The sequence below is a fragment of the Dysidea avara genome, chromosome 4, assembly GCF_963678975.1.
Source record: "Dysidea avara chromosome 4, odDysAvar1.4, whole genome shotgun sequence".
NCBI lineage: Eukaryota > Metazoa > Porifera > Demospongiae > Dictyoceratida > Dysideidae > Dysidea > Dysidea avara.
Window position 1 is genome coordinate 2,628,559 of NC_089275.1, and position 25,828 is coordinate 2,654,386.

General features: G+C 37.1%; 1 protein-coding gene and 3 long non-coding RNA genes across 6 annotated transcripts in view; 3 read left to right on the top strand and 1 right to left on the bottom strand.

Annotated features, from left to right (window-relative positions):
- Positions 1–25,828, bottom strand: part of LOC136253260 (leucine-rich repeat serine/threonine-protein kinase 1-like) — a 172,045-nt gene that overhangs the window by 76,145 nt on the left and 70,072 nt on the right. The window lies entirely within an intron of this gene.
- On the top strand, positions 462–2,658 carry LOC136253266 (uncharacterized). 2 transcript variants are annotated; one of them, XR_010700042.1, is made up of 4 exons: positions 462–560; positions 2,305–2,388; positions 2,435–2,528; positions 2,579–2,658. It is a non-coding gene; the product is annotated as an uncharacterized lncRNA (long non-coding RNA). The 2 variants fall into 2 exon arrangements; XR_010700041.1 differs by lacking the exon at positions 462–560 and having other exon boundaries at positions 2,207–2,388.
- Positions 2,670–3,968, top strand: LOC136253264 (uncharacterized). 2 transcript variants are annotated; one of them, XR_010700039.1, is made up of 3 exons: positions 2,670–2,775; positions 2,827–3,024; positions 3,729–3,968. It is a non-coding gene; the product is annotated as an uncharacterized lncRNA (long non-coding RNA). The 2 variants fall into 2 exon arrangements; XR_010700038.1 differs by having other exon boundaries at positions 2,704–2,771.
- Positions 10,140–10,624, top strand: LOC136253265 (uncharacterized). The gene is made up of 4 exons (XR_010700040.1): positions 10,140–10,221; positions 10,268–10,318; positions 10,379–10,463; positions 10,518–10,624. It is a non-coding gene; the product is annotated as an uncharacterized lncRNA (long non-coding RNA).

Below are 25,828 nucleotides of genomic sequence, written 5' to 3' on the forward strand. Positions count from 1 at the left end.
ATACATATTGGGCTGTACACATTGTATGGCTATAGTTGCTATATTAATGAGTACTACTACTTGTATATTCTCTTTGTCAATATAATATTATTTGTATTGGTCATAATTTGTGTACTACAAGTAAATTTCTTTTCAGCACTACATACATAAATATTCACTGATAATCATCTGTTGCATAGAACCTTTGCTGTAAAAAAATTTATGACTTTAACAACACTGTTAAAAAGCCTGAGTGCATTTCATACTAAAATTGTATGCATTGCATACTGAGTTGCTACACTAGAAGGTATGAAACAGATCTGCATGCATTACATACTAAAAATGTTAGCATATCACACTAACATATTGGTATGAAATAACATACCCTGTGAGCATACCATGACGCCATAGCTCAGAGATATGCGCCTCTTATATGGGAAGATAAGCACCTCTTATATGGAGCGTTTATGAATAGGCGTATACAAAAGCATTGGTTGCGAGATGGGTTTGGGAGCTTGTTAGAAACTCTCGAGGGAAAGAGGTTGAAGGATCATGATGAGTTGAGTAAACTGAAGCACAGAGTGAGTTCTTAGTATTTGATAAGCAACGGTTTCAGGAAACCATAGATTATAACTCCCCGTGACAAGTGTGGGTTAAATAAACTCTGGTTCGGTTCTAAGCCTTGTTCCAAGCTCTTTTATATGTTGTGTAACTGTTAGAGTTGATAATGAACACCATCAGTCTCATACCCAGACCCAGCTGGGCCATTTTCAGTCAACCAGCTTTGGCATCCAAAGAAAGTTTGGCTGAATCTTAGTCAATCGAATTTAAATTTGGTCCATGTTGAAGCATACATCTACAATGAAACTGCATTGCTTTGGTCACTCCAAATAAATTCTCTGTTCCATTCCACTGCCTGCATCCGTGTCACTAATAACATTATAATTCTTCCGTTTTTTCTTGCATACTGAACAGTTTCAATTTTATAATGTGTCAGCTCACGTGTCAGTGTGCATTGAGTCTCTACAAATTTACATTTTGTTCTACCTGTAACTTAATTTTATGCTGGCTATGCTCAGGAAAAGCTACCAATTTTATAATGGAAATGGACTGCTCACTTGCATAAATGTATGCCCAGTGGAGGATGGGAAACAGAGTCTTTATTTAGAGTGGCCTTATGCTTGGAGCAGTCATGCACTTTTGTAATATAAGTACATCTTAGCAATGGTGCAACTAGCCATTCAGCCCGTGGTAGCCACTGAAGTACTGCAGGTGAGTGTTAATGATACACCGGTTTCTGTCTAGTTACAGTAGAGGGTAACTGTATGCAATCTTTTAAAACTGCATGTTGGCTATTTGCTACAATAATATAACTTGCTATTCTGCTCTACGGCTTTTATTATACAAACAGGAGCTAGCTGGAGTTGGTTATAATAATTATTTACATATGCCTATAGGTAGACCCATTTAGATGCTAATAATGGTCCAGCCATTTAGTCAAACAAAATCAGTCCGGCTAGACCAGTTTAATATCCAAATTTAGTCCAGCTAATTACCTATATTCAAAATACTTGATTAACCGGATTGTTTTTCATGTAATACAACTATGGACCAGTATACCTCAAAAGCAAGTCATGCAAATCAGCAGATGTATACAGATATAGTTATTGTTTATGGGTTCATATATAGTGGTATTGAAATTTTAGATTAATCCTAAGATACACTGTACATGCTCAATTAACGTTCTCACAACTAAGCAAGTGCATGGTTGTACTGTCACCTAATGCTGAATATAACTCACTGATAGACTTTGTCAATGGCCTACCTTAACTACATTAACATAGATTTCAATGATACCTGTGACTAGGGTATGTGTGCATGGTAGTATCAGGTGGAGGAGACTGTTCACACAGTGATATGGGTAACCATTTTAAATTATATTAAATCGGAATATGCTAGATAATATTGTACAGTGTGTGTGTGTGTGTAGGTGAGACTTCGGGTGCCTACACCTTCACCTGTGGGATATGGTACAGCCTCCTGTGGGGTTACTAGTCCTAGGATTTGCCTGCACTGACTCCTGTGCTTGTTCACTGGGTAGGCATGACCATACTAGCATGACAGCTGAAGGCTTTGCTTTTTGTTTGCTTTTGTGTGTGTGTCCAGGGTTAGTTCTAGAAATTTTGCTCACCTGGTTTCAAGTTCTGAACTACAGGGAGTAGTTGCTTTACTTATTTAGGTGTATATTTTCATGTATGGTTAGCTACTGTTTGACACACGTATGCATGACGACTGCTCTGTTGAAATGTATGATTGTTATTTTAGAGTAGCTATGCATATGTTGATTTTATCTGAATAATATGGTTCAGCGGCATCTACTCTACCTGATTAAATGGTTACAGACCCAAGGTATATTCAGTATCCTTGGAGAATGACTGTCAAGATTTCAGTTTAGATGGTGTCTCTGTGATCACATCGGTGAACTCATCCAGGAGACTGGAGGCATACAAGTCCTCATAGTTTCTACTTATGGAAATAAAATATCAAAAGTTAGTTTATATGCAAATAAACTTGTTTATATTATATTATATTGGTACAGAGAGTAAATTGAAGACAAAAGAGGAACTCTAGATCTGTAAAGACAGTTAGAATGCCTGTAGACTCTGACAATGGTATTGTAGAACTTTATAGCAGTCACAATGCATTTCTGCTTCTATTGCTTCATCAGGTGACAACATTCTTAGGGTGGAAAATAAGAAACAGATTGCATGGAGCTGTATGCAAATGTTGGAGTGGGTACAAATAAAGTTTTTTCTTACCTCATGACATGTTATACTTTTCCTTTAGTAATATAACTGCTGTGCTGACGTCATACCCACAGGAATAAGCACCTCTTATCTGGAACGTTTATGCCGGAATAGGCGCTTGCAAGAGCGTCAGCATCAGGGTCTGGGGGAGAAATACTTGAAGGAGTAAGGCTTAGAGACTGAAGGATCATGAAGAAACGAGTTGACTAAATTGCGCGCGGACTGGTATAGTAACAGGGTGAGTTTTTAGTATTTGATATCCGTGTAGAGAAAGTCTATGGTAAAACCAAGGGTCACAAGTGGGATTAATAACCTATACATAAACAAAGGTTCTAAGCCTTGTCTTTAATACAGGCCTTCATCTAGGAAATGACTCAAGGTGGGGGAGGGGGGGGGGGGGGGGATAACCGTGAGTAGGCAATAATTAAAGATCCACGTGTTCATCCTTATGCACACTCCACCTAGGATGTATCTTACACTCTCAGGTGCATTGTTGTGTGCCTGAGGATGACCATGCCACTCCAGAAATTTTAGGCTTTCTTAGATTGCCTCTGGTGCATTCTCGAGTATCTCAGAGTGAAGAAATTTTTGTATTTTTGTTTCAGATTGCTTATGGTGCATTCTCAATTACCTGAGAATAACATGCCATTTTTTTATATTTTAGACTCAAATTACTAGTGGTTCATTCTTAGGTACATGAGAATGCAAAGCCACTCCAGGACATTTTTGCATTTTAAACTCTCATAGGTGGCTTCTTGTGCATTCTCAGGTACCACATGTCTGCCATGAAATTTTTGTATTTTAGACTCTCGGATTGCTTCTGATGCATTGTTAAAAATTTAATGGGGTGAGAATTTGTCAAGGGATGGCGGCAATGAAGCCCTGGTTTATATGCTGTGTGTTAAACTGTTTAGGGTGGTTATAAAGATTTTTTTAAAATAGGTGTTTGCTAACATTGGTTCCTAGAGGGCAAAGTCTGCAAATATACATGGAAAAAGTAGAGACAGTTAGAAGGAAGAGACTGGTAAGTTGTTTGAATTTGAATTGATTGCTGCAATAAAAATTTAGATCTGGGACAAAAATTGTTCCAGCTGGGTCATTTTCAGTCAAACCAAATTTGGTCAGAACTCTGGCATTCAAAATATTATTGATCACTGACCAAAACTGTGGACCTATCTTAGTCAACCAATTTTGTGCTGGCTAATTTTGGACAAGGTGAAGCAGCTTAGACATTGTGTATACATACTTGGTCAGTGACCTCTCACTGTCATTTATTGTATGAGTTCCTTCATTTTGACTCCCTTAGGTCTTGTCATCCTTGCTTAAATCAACTAGCTATTAACCTGTTGGTAGCTACTAAAATACCCATGTTTTATTGTTAGTAAATCACCATAAAATTTGGCTACTGATGATTTACTTGCAGTAAACCAACTAGTAAATCAACAGAAAGGTGATTTACTAACAGTAAAACATGGTAAAACAGCCTTCTTCAAGCAGTGACCGTGAATGTTAATGATAAACCATGGCCAGTTGATATCTAGTTACAATAACTGTAGCTATGGGGTACCGTATGCAAGGAAATGTTGTTTGACAAATTCATACTTCATTAGATTTGAATTACAAAAATCAAGAAATTGTAGATAAAAGCATGTACTTTTTAAAACACTTACGGATATTTGACATTCAATTTTGACAAATTAAACCAATTCATCAAATTTTTCTTAGATCAGAATTTCCTTGCATACAACGACTGTATGCGTGCTTGTAGCACTGTGCATTGACTATTTGCTCTACCATGGACTGAAGCAATGCTGCATTACATATGCAAGAGCTAGTTGTTGACCAATTATAAAATTTGCATATGCTTAGCCCGTCAGTTTAGAATGCTAATAACCAGTGGCGTAACTAAACCCTGGCCTACCCGGGCCCAGGTGTCAGCAAACAAGTCACGCCCACGGAATTAGCAATAGAGTAGTAGAAAAAGACTATTTCACCAAATAATCGATCGAGACCTTGACAATAACACACATTTTTGGCTGCAAAACAGCTTCGTTATAGTAAAATCACTTCAAACTACCAGGTTATCGGTATAAGCGCTTCTAGAAATAATCATCGTTTCGATAATTCCACTACTGTAATAGCTTTACTTGTGAATATGACTTCAACTTATTGCACTGGGCCCTGATGTCGGTACAAGTCTAGTTACGCCACTGCTAATAATGGTTCAGCCAGAATAAATTTTGTTGAATGTAATCAGTCTGACAATGACTTGTTCTGTCAAAACGACAGACCAACATGCAACATGGTTGGCCACTGGTGCATAATACGTAGTAACAGTTTATATATAGTGTATTTTTAAATGCCTATTTTGATAGGTGATAATGTCAGACCATTTTTAATTTGGTCAGTCATTGTGACTTTTGGGTTGGAAAAATGACAGATGACAGGCTGTTATTTTGAGCTCAACCAGTTAATTTAGTCTGGCTCAGTTTACCTGGACTTTTTTTTGTCTGTTTTTGTGGCAGTGTGTCACGCACGCACGCACCACACATGCAGGTGTGTGGGTGTGTGTATTGTGTGTCCAGGACTAGAAATTTGCTCACTGGGTTTGAGGTCTGAAATACAAGACCAGTTCTTTACCCACTCATGCATACTGTATATCAGGAGAATAATTCATGGAAGAAAACATCCTCTATCCTTTCCTCGTTTGTGAGAAAATGTTTGCAAATTATTGTGTGAAGTAATTTACGGATTGGGCACACACCTACAACTAGTAAATCATGGATGCACACTTGATTGTTAAGGGAGGGCTGTGATGTGTTGCGTAGATGGCTGTTTTTCAGCAGAGAAGCAGGTAACATTCGCAATATAAATGGGCAATCAGCCTGGGGGCACATCACAGTGAAATATCCCATTTCTCTTGCATGATTATATAGCACTGGTTTCTTTCTTGCACTGTCACCTTACGTAACTACTGCCACTGAAGTTTATATCTCTGTTCAAATTGTGTCTGACTGTAGTGTCACGCATACATAGCAGTTTAGCAAGTAGCTACAACAAATCTTTAATAGTATCATCCACTCATGCATTCACTATGCTTGTCACTATGTTAGTACTGCATGAACTAAAGTGTGAATCATATGGGGAAGGTTGGAGATTAGTACAAAGGCTTTTTTGGGAAAGAGGGGGGCATTTTTGTCAATTTAAAACCTTTCATGAATGCATCTAAAATTGCAAATTCACAAACGTTATCTTCCACGAATGATTCCCATTATACAGTATTATTTCCATGCATGGTTAACCGCTATTTAACACTCATACTAGCACTTAGCATGACAAATGTTTTGTTGAAAAGTATGACTGCTCTATTAGAGTAGCTATTTGAATATTTTGATAGTAAAATTATTTTTAGAAACTGTGGAAACACTTGTTAAACATTTTTTGTGTGTATTATATGGTGTTGTGCATGCAGAGTGAAAGCTATCTCATTTGATAGGAGCTGACACTGGATCATCATCAACCAGTTGAAACAGTGATACAAAAGATGTATCTTGTTCTTGTATAACTTTGTATGAACTGTACTGTTTGCAATATTAGTATGGAGATAACAATAGAATACGTAGCTTTCAGTTTTGGTATCTTGTTGAGGCAAAGTTTCCCCGACCTGTGGTCAGCGTTTTTATGGATGTACCTTGGACCATACGGGCTTTATGTATGATGCTGGCAACTATGTGTACTCAACATACAGCAAATCTGTACAGGTATAAGTGAGGGATATTCTCTGAATCCCTTTCATCAACCATACAAAACTAAAAACTGTTTTCTCAAGGTGTTCAGTCATATCATCAATGTGCTGTGTTGTGTGTGGCACTCATGAACTTTTTGGTTGTGTACACATACTGTGCAGATAACCACACAAATACAAATACATTGTCCACGAAAGTTAACTATATATGTTAAAATTGTGAAAATGAAATAAATGTATTGCAGTGTTATGTGTATATACATAGAGGTTTTGCAGTACACATTCCTTAGCCATGTATGCACTGACTAGTGGATTGAGGATTCTACATTGATTTTTAAAAGCACAAAGCGAGAAGTTTTACTGGAATATGCTAAAAAGCCATTGTAACAAGTGGCTATATGTATAATATTGAGGGTTGACATGTAGCTATGAATTTTGTAATGTATTGTGGGTTTTGGTATGTACATTCACCGACAATATCTGCGCACATATTATGTGAACATTCCCTGCAAAACCTCTAACGTGCATGTTATTTCCTACCAATACAACTGGAAGACGAAACACAAATAAAGTCTGCACTATACATAATTCATCCCATGTTTGGTAATAAGCTGATCATTCACCAGAGTAGTATATATTCATTGCTGGATATACACAAGCAAGTGCAAGGAGAGTAATTCTGTTGTGTTAGTGTACTATAGCTATATTCCTGGACCAAAAATAATTAATGTTGGTCATTTCATTCTATGTAAATCACTACAGGATATTTGTATGCATTATGGGATTACGTTAGTTGACTAAAACACGTTGAGAACAATTTTTGATGTATACTGTCCAATGGTTTCATTGCACAGTGACAGAAACAAGGTAATGTTGGCCTATAGCCAAATGTAGTCTTGCATCCCATACAGTTTGTGTGGTAATAAACCATCTGGTCATTGTTGTACATTCTGTGACCACTACCCATGCAAATGTTGGCAGACCCACTGTGCACTATATGATGACAAATATTCTTCACATTCTAAATGCAACAAACTATATAGTTAACATTCTGTTTGTATAAAGTTTGAAAATGCATTGGGAATACTTGATTTCCCTACACAGAGCTCTCAAAAGTGCTGGCAAAGGAAGATTTTTATGGTTTGTTAAATAGCTGTACTGTCAACAATGACTAATACATTACCAAGCTGATCACACAAGATGGCTGACAAGATTAGTACATTATTCTTTAGCACACAACAATACGGTAATGTAATATTCCAAGTCAAAGGATCTGCAACTAGAAAAAAAATCCTATACAAGATATCAAACTTTATATCTAGCAAGATACCAAACATGGCAATGATATCAAAAGCAAAATATTCAGAAAAGTTGGACCACAAGACGTTCAGTATTTGGAAATTCTTCACAAGGTAAAGTTTCACACCTCAAATCTCTATAAACTGTACAAGAGTCACAAGGATACAGGGCATAGCACACACGATGTTGCATATATGGAAGTATGTATACAAGAAATATACAAGATTTCAGATCGGAATTTCAACAACATTTCAAAGCTGTGTGAAATTTCAAAGAAGTTGCAGACCATTCATTCCAGGTGTTCATAGAAGTATTATGCATGGCACTCCCATCTGGCATGCAAAAAGTAAGCAAAATATTAGATAGCTAGTTCCCTTGTTCAGATATTATGGTTTAGGACAACCACTGTTGAGCTTGGTGATGTATTTTATGATAAACTGAGTCACCCAGAGAGGAGGGAAACTGGGGCAGGCCTCAGCTTGTTTGAGGTGTGTACTGTTGGGCCCGTATTGCTTCTGGGCAGTCCTGATGGTAAACCTTTATCTGCATTCAGGTAGCCACAATGATCAGGATAAAAATTCTTAAAATACTGTATGAATACTATTATTATTATTATTGTTACTGAGCAGACAGCACAGCTGATATGCTCAGGAAAAAAAGCAATCATAAAATGAATTTAGCTACGTAGTTACAAAGATTACAGTTATTGAGTTCCATACAATGTTTGCAGTTCCGCTGAAAAAGAGTCCATATTGTTGCTCTCAATGATGGAAGATGGTCAGTTGTTCCAATCCTTAATTGATCTGGAGAAAAAGCTCTGTTGGTATGAATAGGTGGATGAGTTTGTTAGAATAAAACGATGTGGGTGATATAGTCTAGTGGAACTTGTCATTGAAATAAAATGAGGAGGAATTGACAGTGAATAATCTTGATGTATAATTTTAAAAAGTGCTTGTAATCTGAATATTTTACGTCTCAGCTGAAGGCTTGGCCAAGAAAGATGCTGTAATATAGCTGTGACTGAGCTGAATCGATTGAAATCATTTAGGACCCATCTAGCTGCCCTACGCTGTACTTTCTCTAGCTGTTGAATATTGTTATGGTGGTATGGGTCCCAGATGACTGCAGCGTATTCCATTGACGGTCGTACTATCGTAAGGTAAGCTGTTGCTTTGATGTTAGATGAGCAGCAACTCAGATTGCATTTCAAGAAGTTTAATGTTCTATTGGCCTTAGCAGCTATATTACTAATATGTGGAGACCATGATAGTTTGTTGTCCAATATAACACCAAGGTAGGAGTGTTGGTTTGATGTACCCAAGTTGTGATTGTTTAGCTTGTAGTTGAAAATGATTGGTGATAATGATCTGGTAAACCGCATAATAGTACATTTGGTTACATTGAATCTTAATTGCCACTTAGTTGCCCATTCGTGTAGTTGATCAAGATCATGCTGAAGTTGAATGGCATCCTCATTGGTGGTGATAATTCTGTAAAGTAAACAGTCATCGGCAAATAACCGTAGTGGCGAATTTACATGTTCTGTTATATCATTAATGTATAGAAGAAACATCAAAGGGCCAAGGACCATACCTTGAGGGACTCCTGAGTGAACAGCTATCGAGTCAGAAAAAGTACTGTCCAAAGCTACTTGCTGTGACCTTCTGGTCAGCCAAGTATTGACCCAGTGACAGATGTGATCGTTGATACCATAGTGTATAGCTATACCTGTAGTAAACTTCTCTGTGATGCATTTATCATTCTTAGTGGTAGTCTCTGCTCTGTATATAAGCTCTGTGCAAGCGACTTCCAAGTGGTTGCTACGCTGATAAGTAAAGCATACAGGACATCCAACTTGAGGACATCTGACACTCGGAGATACTGTACGACACGCTACATTATATATCGCACTATCCCTCGGCTTACGACGAAGTTAGATATGGTCAGGAAACAGACTAGACGCAAAGATATTTAAGCATAGACATTCCATCCAAAAAGTTCTATTTAATTATCTCCATATCACTCACGTGAGGATGTCATAACTAGGCAATGGTACTTTGAGGCAGCTGCTTCTGTTAACAACCGTTGAAGTTAAAAGTTTGTGTAGCTACCTACGCAAAGAGCGAGGCTGTTAAAAGTCTGGTTGCTTCATGGCCGGTAGTGGTGAAAGGCGGTCGGAGCTACGCCGGCATCGACTAATGAATACCAGTTGGGGTTTGTTCACTGTTTCCTGTAATTGTTTAACTGTTACCTTTGTAGGCAACTACGGATTTTATTTGTCATCCATGTGCTGATGGCTTGTTTGTGCTAGTGCCTACTATGCCAGAGCCGGCTATATGCCTAAGTCGAGTTGCCATTCACATTTGCTGGGCTCGGCGTGATGGATGACAGGTTGGTAACACTGTGCTACTTGCTTTAGCTTATAGTTTTCATGTAGGCAAGGTGGCAGAGAAGCAGCAGTAGACAGAAGTGACAGGATAGAGTGATGGTATGTACAAAAGTCTCTCTGAGGCCGAGTTTATCAATGGTCTTACTCTATCCTTTGTAGTTCCAGTGATGTCGACATAGCATGCAGTGATAGACTGATACAAGTATGTACTGCTAGAGAATTGATGGTCAGACTACCAAACATGGTAAAAATTGTAAAATATAATCATGTGTAATGTATTCTCAACTTGACTTCACAGTCGGAACACTATAACTGATTTGGTGCAGTCATATAGACATTATTGAGATATGTCCATATGTATGTACTGTACAATACATAAAATACTTATTGACAGAATTATACGTTGCTGCTAAAGGATGTTTATTACTGACAACTGTGGTAAGAACATCCTTTATTGGTTTCATTTGTTTACAGTATCATACTACCCTATAGACTTGCAACATTGGTTACAGAAATAGGAGAAACTGATGGTTGCAGTTCCCATGGTTACCGTTCATCTTCACATGATTGATTTCTGCTTGATTAACAAGACTTGAAACACTGGAACAATAATTGTAATTGATGATATTTCAAAATGTACATTTCTAATTGTAACGGTATATAAATGGATACAGATCATACCACAATAATGGTGTGCGATACATACATTGGGTAAAATGGTCAGTAATACACACAGAGAATGGTGTGCTCGGTGCGAGGAGGCATATCATACACACTTTGGTGTGATATACAGCCAACTGTTTTAACAGTGTGTTTTAACAGTGAAGGAGGTAAAAGTAACAATCTAAACAAGGCTTTAAAATACACTTTTGATGTGTGGGGGAACTATGAACTTGAGACGGCTACTATACAGTATTTGACCACTTTTCAATTGATATCACAGTGTTTATGATACAACCCTATTTATGAAAGACTGCACAATTTTCATAGTTTGGCAGTTTTGGATTAGATGTGTATGTATATATAACATAATATACTACTACTGAATAGAATACTTCCTAAATTTTATTGAAATATAAATAGGCACCTACCAAATTACCTATTGTACTATATTGTACTGCTCAAATTTATAGCCTATTACACTCATAACTATGCCTGCCCAACTCACCTACTGTCCAAGTATTGCTAATAATTGTCATTGTCTGATTTGCTATTTTTCGTATTTGTGAGCCACCACTGTTAAGAGTGATAATGATTTTCAACTTTAATTATGAAACAAATATTTATTCAAATATTTGAATTAATTTTCATTAAATTTTGGTAATCAAGACACACGGTAGCCCAAGAAGCCGGCGCGCCACACCGTGAGTTTATTTACAGGAAGAAAGTAAACGCGATTTTCACACCTTTGTAGCTCCGTGATTCCTTATCCGATTGAACCCAAGGTTTCTACAGACGTGCCGGCTAGGTAGGGGAGTCCACATTCTAAATTAGAAGAAAATCGCTCCAGCCATTTCCGAGATACGAGCGGCCAAAGTTTGGGGATTTTTCTTCTTGGTCTTTTCTTCTACTTCTTCTTTTCGCACACTTTGCAAAATCCGCCATGTAACACGAATCTAATCCAAAACAGCCAAGCTGTAAAAAAAGTGTGCGGCCCTCAGAAAGGCTATGGTGAAAAAAGATGTGAAATCCAAGGTGGCGGCCAAGAAATGGCTGTGATGGTAGGTTAATGATAAAAATTTTAATAATGACAATTCAGGTAAATTTTGTGAAGCGGCACAAAAATTCACCTGAATTGTTGTTATTAAAATTTTTACCATTAACCTACCATCACAGCCATTTCTTGGCCACCACCTTGGATTTCACATCTTTTTTACCATAGCCTTTCTGAGGGCCGCACACTTTTTTTACAGCTTGGCTGTTTTGGATTAGATTTCATTTCTTTTTGTATTTATATACCCCAAAGCCGGCCTATGGCCATGCAGCTTTGGGACTTTTTTAACCTATGTTTTTTTTTCTTTACTACAGGAAGAAGAAAAGATGAAGTAGATGTACTTTAAATATTTTATCAGTAAATGTACAAATTATATATATGTGACCGGATTTGCAAAAAGGGGTCTTCCACACACATCCAATTTATGAACTTTGGCAGTTCATAATGTCAGATAGGAAAATAGTATTGCCTTGAAATTTGGACAGTGATGAGTAACAACATAGGTTAATACATGAACAAAAGTTCAGGTTAGTGTCTTCTTTGAGCACAAAGGTATGGTCATTCAAGTTCATAGAATTGGATGTGTGTGGAAGACCCTTTTTTGTAAATCCGGTCACATATAATACATATGTGACCGGATTTGCGAAAAGGGGCCTTCCACACATCCAATTTGCCAACTTTGACAATTGATAACTTCAGATTGGAAAGAGCTATTGCCTTGAAATTTGGGCAGAGGTGATTTCTTTGCAGCTGAACTCTCTATATGATGGTTTCTTTGTAGCTGAACTCTCTACAAGGTAATTTCTTCTAGCTGATCTCTCTACAGGGAGATTTGTTTGTAGCTGAACTATCTACAAGGTAACTTCTTCTAGCTGATCTCTCTACAGGGTGATTTGTTTGTAGCTGAATTCTGTACAGGTGATTTGTTTGCAGCTGAGCTCTTTACAGAATGGTTTCTTTGTATCTGAACTCTCTACAAGGTAACTTTTCTAGCTGATGTCTCTACAAGGTGACTAGTTTGTAGCTGAACTCTCTACATGGTGGTTTCTTTTTGTAACTGAACTTTCTACAAGGTGATTTCTTCTAGCTGATCTTTCAATAGGGTGATTTGTTTTTAGCTTCACTCTCTACAAGGTAACTTATTCTAGCTGATCTCTCTACAGGGAGATTTGTTTGTAGCTGAACTCTCTACAGGTGATTTGTTTGTAGCTGAATTCTGTACAGGTGATTTGTTTGCAGCTGAGCTCTTTACAGAATGGTTTCTTTGTAGCTGAACTCTCTAAAAGGTAACTTCTTTTAACTGATCTTTCTACAGGGTGATTTGTTTGTAGCTGAACTGTCTACAAGATAATATCTTCTAGCTGATCTCTCTACAGGGTGATTTGTTTGAAGCTGAATTCTGACCAGGTGATTTGTTTGCAGCTGAGCTCTTTACAGAATGGTTTCTTTGTAGCTGAACTCTCTACAAGGTAATTTCTTCTAGCTGATCTCTCTACAGGGAGATATGTTTGTAGCTGAACTCTCTAAGAGGTAACTTTTCTAGCTGATGTCTCTACAAGGTGACTAGTTTGTAGCTGAACTCTGTAAATGGTGGTTTCTTTGTAACTGAACTTTCTACAAGGTGACTTCTTCTAGCTGATCTTTCAATAGGATGATTTGTTTGTAGCTTCACTCTCTACAAGGTAACTTCTTCTAGCTGATCTCTCTACAGGGAGATTTGTTTGAAGCTGAACTTTCTAAATGATGGTTTCTTTGTAGCTGAACTCTCTACAAGGTAATTTCTTCTAGCTGATCTCTCTACAGGGAGATTTGTTGGCAGCTGAACTATCTACAAGGTAATTTCTTCTAGTTGATCTCTCTACAGGATGATTTGTCCGTAGCTGAATTCTGTACAGGTGATTTGTTTGCAGCTGAACTCTTTACAGAATGGTTTCTTTGTAGCTGAACTCTCTAAAAGGTAACTTCTTATAACTGATCTTTCTACAGGGAAATTTGTTTCTGGCAGAATTTTCTACAGGGTGATTTCTTTGCAGCTGAACTCTCTACAAGGTAATTTCTTCTAGCTGATCTCTCTACAGGGTGATTTGTTCATAGCTGAATTCTGTACAGGTGATTTGTTTGCAGCTGAGCTCTTTACAAAATGGTTTCTTTGTAGCTGAACTCTCTACAAGGTAACTTCTTCTAGCTGATCTCTCTACAGGGTGATTTGTTTCTAGCTGAACGCTCTACAAGGTAACTTCTTCTAGCTGATCTCTCTACAGGGTGATTTGTTTGTAGCTGAACGATCTACAAAGTAACTTCTTCTAGCTGATCTCTCTACAGGGTGGTTTCTTTGTAGCTGAACTCTCTAAAAGGTAACTTCTTCTAACTGATCTTTCTACAGGGCAATTTGCTTGTGGCAGAATTTTATACAGGGCGATTTCTTTGCAGCTGAACTCTCTACATGGTGGTTTCTTTGTAGCTGAACTCTCTACAAAGTAATTTCTTCTAGCTGATTTCTCTACAGGGTGATTTGTTTGTAGCTGAACGATCTACAAGGTAACTTCTTCTAGCTGATTTCTCTACAGGGTGATTTGTTTGTAGCTGAATTCTGTATAGGTGATTTGTTGCAGCTGAGCTCTTTACAGAATGGTTTCTTTGTAGCTGAACTCTCTAAAAGGTAACTTCTTCTAACTGATCTTTCTACAGGGCAATTTGTTTGTGGCAGAATTTTATACAGGGTGATTTCTTTGCAGCTGAACTCTCTACTTGGTGGTTTCTTTGTAGCTGAACTATGTACAAGGTAATTTCTTCTAGCTGACCTCTCTACAGGGTGATTTGTTTGTAGCTGAATTCTGTACAGGTGATTTGTTTGCAGCTGAGCTCTAAACAGAATGGTTTCTTTGTAGCTGAACTCTCTACAAGGTAACTTCTTCTAGCTGATGTCTCTACAAGGTGACTAGTTTGTAGCTGAACTCTCTACATGGTAGTTTCTTTGTAACTGAACTTTCTACAAGGTGACTTCTTCTAGCTGATCTTTCTACAGGGTGATTTGTTTGTAGCTGAACTCTCTACAAGGTAACTTCTTCTAGCTTATCTCTCTACAGGGAGATTTGTTTGTAGCTGAACTCTCCACTGGTGATTTGTTTGAAGCTGAACTCTCTAAAGGATGGTTTCTTTGTAGCTGAACTCTCTACAAGTAAACTTCTAGCTGATCTCTCTACAGGGTGATTTGCTTGTAGCTGAACTATCTACAAGATAACTTCTTCTAGCTGATCTCTCTACATGGTGATTTGTTTGTAGCTGAATTCTGTATAGGTGATTTGGTTGCAGCTGAGCTCTTTAAATAATCGTTTCTTTGTAGCTGAACTCTCTCAAGGTAACTTCTTCTAGCTGATGCCTTTACAGGGTCACTAGTTTGTAGCTGAATTCTCTACATAGTGGTTTCTTTGTAACTGAACTCTCTACAAGGTAACTTTTTCTAGCTCATCTTTCTACAGGGTGATTTATTTGTAACTGAATTCTGTACAGGTGATTTGTTTGCAGCTGAGCTCTTTAAAGAATGGTTTCTTTGTAGCTGAACTCTCTACAAGGTAACTTCTTCTAGCTGATGTCTCTACAAAGTCACTAGTTTGTAGCTGAGCTCTCTACATGGTGGTTTCTTTGTAACTGAACTCTCTACAAGGTGACCTCTTCTAGCTGGTCTTTCTACAGGGTGATTTGTTTGTAGCTGAACTCTCTACATGATGGTTTCTTTGTAGCTGAACTCTCTACAAGGTAACTTCTTCTAGCTAATCTCTCTACAGGAAGATTTGTTTGTAGCTGAACTCTTTACATGATGGTTTCTTTGTAGCTGAACTCTCTACAAGGTAACTTCTTCTAGCTAATCTCTCTACAGGAAGATTTGTTTGTAGCTGAACTCTTTACATGATGGTTTCTTTGTAGCTGAACTCTCTGCAAGGTAACTTCTTCTATTGATCTCTCCACAGGGCGATTTGTTTGTAGCTGAACTCTCTACATGGTGGTTTCTTTGTAGCTGAACTCTACAAGGTGATTTTTTCTAGCTGAATTATCTCTTTCCATAGTTGCATGAACTCCCTACAAGGTAACTTCTTCTAGCTGATCTCTCTACAGGGTGACTTATGTGTAGCTGATCTCTATACAGGTTTCTTGTTTCTAGCTGATCTCTTGAATTCTCTTCAGGGTGACTGCTTTATTAGGATGACTGCTCTATTAGAGTATCTCGATCTTTTATTAGGATGACTGCTCTATTAGAGTATCTCGATCTCGCACTTGCTGCACCAAGTTGGATTTCGTGTTATAACTCCGTGGCTTTAAGTCTGATTCTTCTACACCATTGATGAGCCTTTCTAAGATGATTACTCCATCTGTACAACGATTTTCAAAGCATTACCCCAAGCGGTTTATCTGGTAGGCGTGGTAAGCAGTCATTTTTTTATTAGCCAATCTCGATTGCGTAATTGTTACACACTGTTGGTTTTTTCGTTGTATCTTCCTGGTTTTTAGCTCGATTGCTTTCAAACCACAAAAGGTTTGAGGTTCAATAGTTAACCTATTCATCCACCGATTTTCAGCTTCTTCCCATACGCGGTTTACCCTGTAGGCGTGACAACATATTGGTGTTATTTTTCGTGAATAATCGCTCATAACGCTTTGCCTGTTTATCGTATTCCAGCCAAAGTTGGTACCGAGATGCGCCTTTATATCCCCCTTCTGTGTGCCAAATTTCAAGGCAATCGGATATTGCGTTCGCGTTTTATAGCAGTTTTTGTAAGTGCGCGACAAGAAAAAGAAAAATAAGAAGAAAAAAAAAACGAAGAAACTGAGCCAATTGTTGAAGTCGCATATCTCGGGAACGCGCGAAGCGATTTCGCTCAAATTTGGAAAGTGGAGTGCTGCAGTTGGAGGGCATGTCCACAGCAAAAATCGGCTTGTTTCATCAAGGAAGCACAGAGCTACGGAGGTGCGAAAATTGCGTTTACTTTCTTCCTTTCAATATACTCACGGGTGTTACGTGCCGGCTTCTTGGGCCGCACGACACACTACCGTGTGTCCTGATGCGTGCTCCAATCGGACTGAAATTTGGCACACGTAAAGGGCTCATTAAGGCGAATCTCAGTACCAAGTTTGGAAGTAACCCGATGAACATTCACGGAGTTATGACCGATTATTTACGTAAAATTAGGTCGAAGGTCTGTCACGCCCACAGGGTAAACCGCTTGAAGGAATGAGCTGAAAATTGCTATGTAGATGGAGTAACTATCGTAGCAGTGCCTTGTTGTGGTTTGAAAGGAATCCAGTTACAGGCCCAACCTGTGTCAAAATTACGCGATCGATTTTCATGAATAAAAAAACTATTAGTTTTCACGCCTACCAGATAAACCGTTTGGAGCAGTGAGCTGAAAATTGGTGTGAAGCTGGAATAATTATCATAGAAAGTCCTTGCAGTAGTACAGAAGAATCGGAGTACAAACCACTGAGTTATGATTTCAAAGCCAACTATGTGTAGCATATGCGAGATCGAGATACTCTAATAGAACAGTCACCCTAATAGAGCATTCAGCTACGTTTATAATTTACTCCATTATAGAATTATATTACATTGTAGGCTGTAGGGAGTTCAGCTACAAACAAGTCACCCTGTAGTCAGATCAGCTAGAAGAAGGTACCTAATAGAGAGTTCAGCTACAAAGAAACCATCATGCAGAGAGTTCAGCTGCCCACAAATCACCTTGTAGAGAATTCAGCTACAAACAAATGAACAGATCACCCTGTAGAGCGTTCAGTTAGAAACAAGTCATCCTGTGGAAAGGTCAGCTAGAAAAAGTCACCTTGTAGAGAGTTCAGCTACAAAGAAATCACCATGTAAGAATTCAGCTGCAAACAAATCACCTGTAAAGAGTTCAGCTAGAAAGAAGTACCCCTGTAGAGAGATCAGCTAGAAACAAGTCACCCTGTAGGGAGTTCAGCCAGAAGAATTACATTGTAGAGAGTTCAGCTACAAAGAAACTACCATGTAGAGAGTTCAGCTGCAAACAAATCTCCCTGTAGAGAATTCAGCTACAAACAAATCGCCCTGTAGAAAGATCAGCTAGAAGAAGTTACCTTGTAGAGAAGTTACCTTGTAGAGAGTTCAGCTAGAAACAAGTAGGCCTGAGCCTATTATGCTTTTAAAATTGCCTATTATGCTTTTGAGCATTGCTCCAAATTTTCCCCTATTATGCTCCAATTATGCCCAGTTGTGTCCCATTATGCTCCAAATATGCTCACATAAATTGTGTCTTGACTGCTCTATTAGAGTATTTAACACATCCGTGATTGTTCTATTAGGATATTTCAATATGCGGTGACTGTTCTATTAGAGTATATCGATCTTTAACTAATCTTTTCTTCACGGCGTAGCTGTAAATCTGATTTTTACCATGTTTGCAGACTATCTCGTTCTGAATCATGCAAAATAAGCAGAGTTTCAGCCTATCTGATAACCAATTCAAAAAATTGTGCCTATTATGCTGGCATTATGCCAATGCTTTTGGCTACCTATTATGCCCCAAATTATGCTGGCATAATCGGCGCAGGCCTAGAAACAAGTCATCCGGTAGAGAAATCAGCTAGAAGGATCACCTTGTAGAGAGTTCAGCTACAAAAAAATCACCCTGCTTCATCTTTTCTTCTTCCTGTGGTAAGAAAAAAAATGATTGGTTAAAAAGCCCTAAAGCTGGCCATAGGCCGGCTTTGGGGTATATAAATACAAAAAGAAGTGAAATCTAATCCAAAACAGCCAAGCTGTAAAAAAAGAGTGCGGCCCTCAGAAAGGCTATGGTAAAAAAAGATGTGAAATCCAAAGTGGCAGCCAAGAAATGGCTGTGACGGTAGGTTAATGGTAAAACTTTTAATGACAACAATTCAGGTGAATTTGGTGCCGCTTGGTCTCGGCACAAAATTCACCATAATTGTCGTCATTAAAATTTTTACCATTAACCTACCATCACCGCCATTTCTTGGCCGCCATCTTAGATTTCACATCTTTTATCACCATAGCCTTTCTGAGGGCCACACTCTTTTTTTACAGCTTGGTTGTTTTGGATTAGATATTCTTATCTGTAGACATTTAACTTTACAAGATGGTGCAGTAGTGAAATAGATTAAACCACACCTGATATGTATCTGATTTCAACGCAGTTAGCTCACAAAAGAATAATCAGACTATTCATTTGAAATTTAAGAGTATTGAATAACAAAAACGACCATTAGTTTGAGCCATAGTTGTTATAAACCAGGTAAGTGTACATAATTATATGACTGCTCTGTTAGAGTTACTGACTGTTCTATTAGAATGTGATTATTTCAGACAATTTCACAGGTAATATCAAATAAGGTACCTAAAGCATCAAGTATCATGCTTGATACCTTTAGCATTTTATTACAGGTATGCTCAAATTGTGCCGACATAGTAGGTTGGAGTCTAAAATGCAAACATTGTTGAAAAATCTAAAATCCTCTAACAGAACTATTGGGAGAATTGCAAAATTTAGGCTATTGTACCTTCATTGTATTTCCACTGAACCTTGAATCAAAAAATATGAAATACTAGCCACTATATTATTGTTTGTGTAACTTGTTTTATGGTCCATATTAACTCACCTTGTCAATGGCACTAACATCTGCTCCTGATCTTATAAGCAATTCCATTACTTCAACACGACTGTTACTAACAGCAATGTACAGTGGAGTCTTCTGATCCTACAATAATACACAAGAAATGTGATATTGGGCTGCACACATTGTATGGCTATAATTGCTATATTAATGAGTACTACTACTTGTATATTCTCTTTGTCAATATATTTGTCTTGCTCATAATTTGTATAGTACAAGTAAATTTCTTTTCAGCACTACATACATAAATATTCACTGATAATCATCTGTTGTATAGAGCCTTTGTTGTAAAAAAATTATGACTTTAACAAGGAGGTAAAAGTAACAATCTAAACAAGGCTTTAAAATACACTTTTGATTTGTGGGGGACCTATGAACTTGAGATGGCTACTATACAGTGTTTGACCACTTTTCAATTGATATCACAATGTTTTTCATACAAGCTTTTTTATGAAAGACTGCACAATTTTCATAGTTTGGCAGTTTTGGATTAGATGTGTATGTATACATAACATAATATACTACTACTGAATAGAATACTTCCTAAATTTTATTGAAATATAAATAAGCACCTGCCAAATTACCTATTATGCTATATTGCAGTGCTCAAATTTTTAGCCTATTACACTCATAACTATGCCTGCCCAACTCACTTTCTGTCCAAGTAGTGCTAATAATTGTCATTGTCTGATTTGCTAATTTTCTTATTTGTAAGCCACCACTGTTAAGAGTGATAATGATTTTCAACTTTAATCATGGAACAAATATTTATTCAAATATTTGAATTAATATTCATTAAATTTTGGTAATATTCTTATCTGTAGATATTTAACTTTACAAGATGGTGCAGTAGTGAAATAGATTAAACCACACCTGATATGTATCTGATTTCAACACAATTAGCTCACAAAAGAATGATCAGACTATTCATTTGAAATGTAACAAGTATTTGAACAACAAAAATGACCATTAGTTTTGAACCATAATTGTTATAAACCAGCTAAGTGTAGATAGTTATATGACTGCTCTGTTAGAGTTACTGACTGCTCTATTAGAATGTGTTAATTTCAGGCACTTCCGCATGCAATATCACATAAGGTACCTGAAGTATCAAGTATTATATTTGATGCCTTGGGCATTTTATTAAAGATGTGCTCAAATTGTGCAAACATAGTAGGTTGCAGTCTAAAATGTAAATATTATTTAAAAATCTGTAATCCTCTAACGGAACTATTGGGAGAATTACAAAATTTAGGCTATTGTACCTTCATTGTATTTTCACTGAACCTTGAATCAAAAAATATGAAATACTAGCCACTATACTATTGTTTGTGTAACTAGTTTTTGGTCCATATTAACTCACCTTGTTAACGGCATTAACATCTCCTCCTGATTTGATAAGTAACTCCGCTACTCCAACATGACCTTTACCAGCAGCTATGTGCAGTGCAGTCCACTGATTCTACAATAATACAGAAGAAATGTGATACGGATACATATTGGGCTGCACACATTGTATAGCTACTACTACTTGTATATTCTCTTTGTCAATATATTTGTCTTGTTAATAATTTGTGTAGTACAAGTAAATTTCTTTTCAGCACTACATACATAAATATTCACTGATAATCATCTGTTGTATAGAACCTTTGCTGTAAAAAATTATGGTTTGAACAAGGAGGTAGAAAAACAATCTAAACAAGACTTTAAAGCACACTTTTGATGTGTGGGGGACCTACAAGCTTGACATGGCCACCATACAGCGTTTGACCACTGTTCGATTGATATCACAATGTTTATCATACAACCCTTTTATGAAAGGCTGCACAATTTCACAGTTTGGCAGTTTTGGATTAGATGTGTATGTATACATAACATAATATACTATACTACTGAATAGAATACTTCCTAAATTTTATTGAAATATAAATAGGCAACTACCAAATTACCTATTGTACTATATTGCACTGCTCAAATTTATAGCCTATTACACTCATAACTATGCTCAACTTGCCTTTTATCCAAGTATATAATTATGTTGTTTTGCAGTCAATCAAGTTCAGTAGTAATGAAACTCACAGGGATTATTAATATTACAATTAATTTCTTGGGTTATAAAGCTACTATGGTATGTACAACTATAATGAATACAATTCTCTCCATTCAGGGAAAGAAGTATTTTGCAGTGCAAATCTAATGCATAGTGACAGTGTAGTGTGTTTTCTAATGTTGTAAGTGGTACAGTGCATGCTGATGGAGCCATCACCATCAGGTAATTTACTAGTGTGCTTGTGATTTGATGTGGTGTGTTCAATTCTTCCTGGATCAAAACAATTCACAATAAAAGCGTGTTATACTGGTATGACCCTACCAGTGCCATCACCTGATTGCTCAGTTGGCATCTCCATCCTGCTTTAGAGTGCGATGTGATAGTACAAGGGCTCCACCTAGGTGTCTGTCTATAATTTACAAAATATTCATCCTAATTTTACCTCCTACCTTATCTGATATATGGTAGGGTCCGCAATCCGAAAAATCAACTTCTACAAATCAATCCCCCTACCATTGTGGGATGTTCATTGTAGTATCCCATTGCTTGATCTACCATGAAACCGGAGGCATGATTGTTGTCTTCACAGAAATATTGTTTTCAGTATCTTGCAAGATGCAAAGTTTATTTTTAAAATTTTGTGCTCCACACAAAGGACCGGATGAAACTTGCTACTTAGCCATATTGTATCCAGAGTTGTTGTAGTTGGAAAGTACGCACAGAAATAAGTAAATGATTTGCTGGGTGTCCGGCACAGGGTTGCTTTCTTTGAAAAAAAAAACAGACAAAGAGATATGCAGTTTCGAATTCAAACTGCCCTACCACCCAGGGCAAGAGAAGCCAACTCTTCCTCATAGTGTTTCGATATGGTTGGGTGCATAGTCTGTCTATGCTGTTAGTTTGGAAAAGATCTGAGACTTCTCACCATCTGGTGACGAGCGTCAAATTTTTCTGCAGCATCAAAGAATTGTGTTGCGCTTTCTAGCCATTTCCAGCGCTTCTGCAACCACAACAGTCATCAATTATAAACTAAAACTATGGCAACAGATGTCCCTGAACGTTTGGTAGCAGCGGTTGTCAATTATTATTTCATCCACGGCTTCCACGTCTCGCTCTAAGCTATGCATCAAGGGAGGCAGCAAAATCGTCCAAATTTGACTTCATCACTCACGCTCCACAGCAACTTCAAATCTTCACTAGATCACTCTACATTACCATTATGCTGCAAAACATCCAAAAACAAACCGAAAAAAGCACAAAATCTTTCACTTTTGATTCGAGCTGGGTGGAGCTCCTCGTATACTACATCATATGAAATCACAGAAACACCAACTACTACTCATATCAAAACATTTGTCAACTTTTACCATACATTATAAAAAACCGTAACGTAAAAATACGCAAAAATTACACCGACTGCTGAATACGGCACCATAACTTCTGCATAAGTTCATTTACGGAGATCTACTATGGCTCATCAAAATCCTTAATCAATTACGATTCGAGTGATATATAGGAGTTTGTGAAGTAACTAAGAGAAAAGGCAGGATAGAGCCTTGTATCGCTAAATTATGTGTTCAGATACATAATAATTTAGCAGGGAAAAACAGTTTTTTTCGTATGTTTCGCAATGTAACTCCGTACAACAATTAGTTAGGCACTTACTTCGGGCAGATTCTTAATCAGCAAGTGTTGATACATAATGATACTAAGTTTAGCGAATTTGGCTGAGGGTAACACGTTGCTTTTTTGGGGTTTTCACACCCGAGTAATTAAATTTTCTATAGGAAATTGTATGGGGGCACATATTATGTTGTAATCAACAGTAAATAACTTTTACTATGGTAACAACAGAGGGTTACTTCAGGCGGAATCGTGTAGAGCAATTCAAGGGCTTTATTTTGTTGTATAATGTCCTGTAGAGATTATGGGTGCTAATGGTTGCTTTTTTTTGCATTTTTTTTTATTTAGTATAAAATCCATGTATTTTGCATGGGGGAAGAAATAATGGCTGCCAACAAGGTTTTTCAATCAACTGGTTTGACTAAGCTATGAATACCAAAATGACGTGGAGTTGATTTTATTACATAATTCATAAGATGTAATAGTAAAACTTTATGTTATACAATTTTTTTTGGACTGCTTCAGTTTACAATTCCCAATAGAATGTTTTGATATGTACTACCAAATGTTTTGATCCACCATTTATCGTCATTCTAAACAAAATTAAGTGACCAGTGTGGCATCAGAAGTACTGGAAAGCACTTTGGTACCATTGAGAGAATCCCTTGAAATCATGCACGAAAATTTTGACGTTCTTCACCCAGATGGTGAGAAGTCTCAGATCCTTTCCAGACTAACAGCATAGACAGACTATGCATCCAACCTTATCACATCACTATGAGGAACAGTTGGTTTTTCTTGTCTTGGCTGGTAGGGCAGTTTGAATTCGAAAATTTGTGTTTCATTTTCTGCTTTTTGAGAGAAAGCAACCCTGTGCCGGGAACCCATGTGAGTCATTTGCTTATTACTGTGCGTACTTTTTAAATACATTAACTCTAGATAATATCTAGCTAAGCAACAAGTTCTATCCTGTTCTTTGTGTGGAGCACGAAATTTTAAAAATAATTTTTGCATCTCATGAAATACTAAAATCGATATTTTTGTAAAGACAACAATCGTGCCTCCGGTTTCATGGTGGATCTAGCAATGGGATACCACAATGAACATCCCACAATGGTAGGGGATTGATTTGTAAAAGTTGATTTTTTGGATTGCGGACCCTATATATGGTTCTAAGGGTATATCTACGGTTGCTGTTTCGGTGATATAGCACCCAAGCATCTTTGTGTAGTTGCTCTCAAATCATTTGAGCTGTCCTGCATAAACAGGTTAACTATCAAGCTTCATGCTGGTATAGTTAATGATCATCAGAAAAGTTGCCTATTAGGTTAGATGGAGCCGTTGTACACCTTCCAACCCCAACCACAATTGTGGTGAGAAATCTGGCACTCTGTAGTGCTGAAAAATAAACACAATGCTGAAGAAAGAAAAGTGGATGGTTTGTATGTATAAAGGTGCACGTGAGTGAAGTAAATTAATTGCTAATAATTGTCATTGTCTGGTTTGCTAATACTTCTTATTTGTGAGTGACTGTTAAGAGTGATAATGATTTTCAACTTTAACTAAGGATCAAATATTTATTCAAATATTGAATTATTATTTATTATAATTATTTTGGTAATATTCTTGTCTGTGGATATTTAACTTTACAAAATGGTACATAGTTAGCTCACAAAAGAACAATCAAATTATTCATTTGAAATCTAGAGAGTATTTGAATAACAAATATAACCATTAGTTTGAGCTATAGTTCTAATAAACCAGCTAAGTGTATATTGACTGCTCTGTTGGAGTTACTGACTGTTCTTTTAGAATGTGCCAATTTCAGGCATTTTGCAGGCAAGGTACCTAAAGCTTCAGGTATTATGCTTGATGCCTTATGCATTTTATTACAGGTATGCTCAAATTGTGCCAACATAGTAGGTTGGAGTCTAAAATCTAAACATTATTGAAAAATCTGTAATCTTCTAACAGAACTACATATTAGGAGAATTACAAAATTTAGGCTATTGTACCTTCATTGCATTTTCACTGAACCTTGAATCAAAAAATATGAAATACTAGCCACTATATTATAGTTTGTGTAACTAGTTTTATGGTCCATATTAACTAACCTTATCAACAGCACTGACATTTGCTCTTGATCTGATAAGCAGCTCCACTACTTCAACATGACCTTTAGCAGCAGTGAAGTGAAGTGGAGTCCTCTGATCCTACAATTATACACAAATGTTATATGGATACATATTGGACTGCACATATTGTATGGCTATAGTTGCTATATTAATGAGTACTACTACTTGTATATTCTCTTTGTCAATATATTTGTCTTGCTTATAATTTTTTTTGTGTAGTACAGGTAAATTTCTTTTCAGCACTACATACATAATCATCTGTTGTATAGAGCCTTTGCTGTAAAAAAAATTATGGTTTAACAAGGAGGTAAATGTAACAATCTAAACAAGGCTTTAAAACACACTTTTGATGTGCGGGGGGACCTACAAACTTGACATGGCCACTATACAGTGTTTGACCACTTTTCAATTAATATCACAATGTTTTT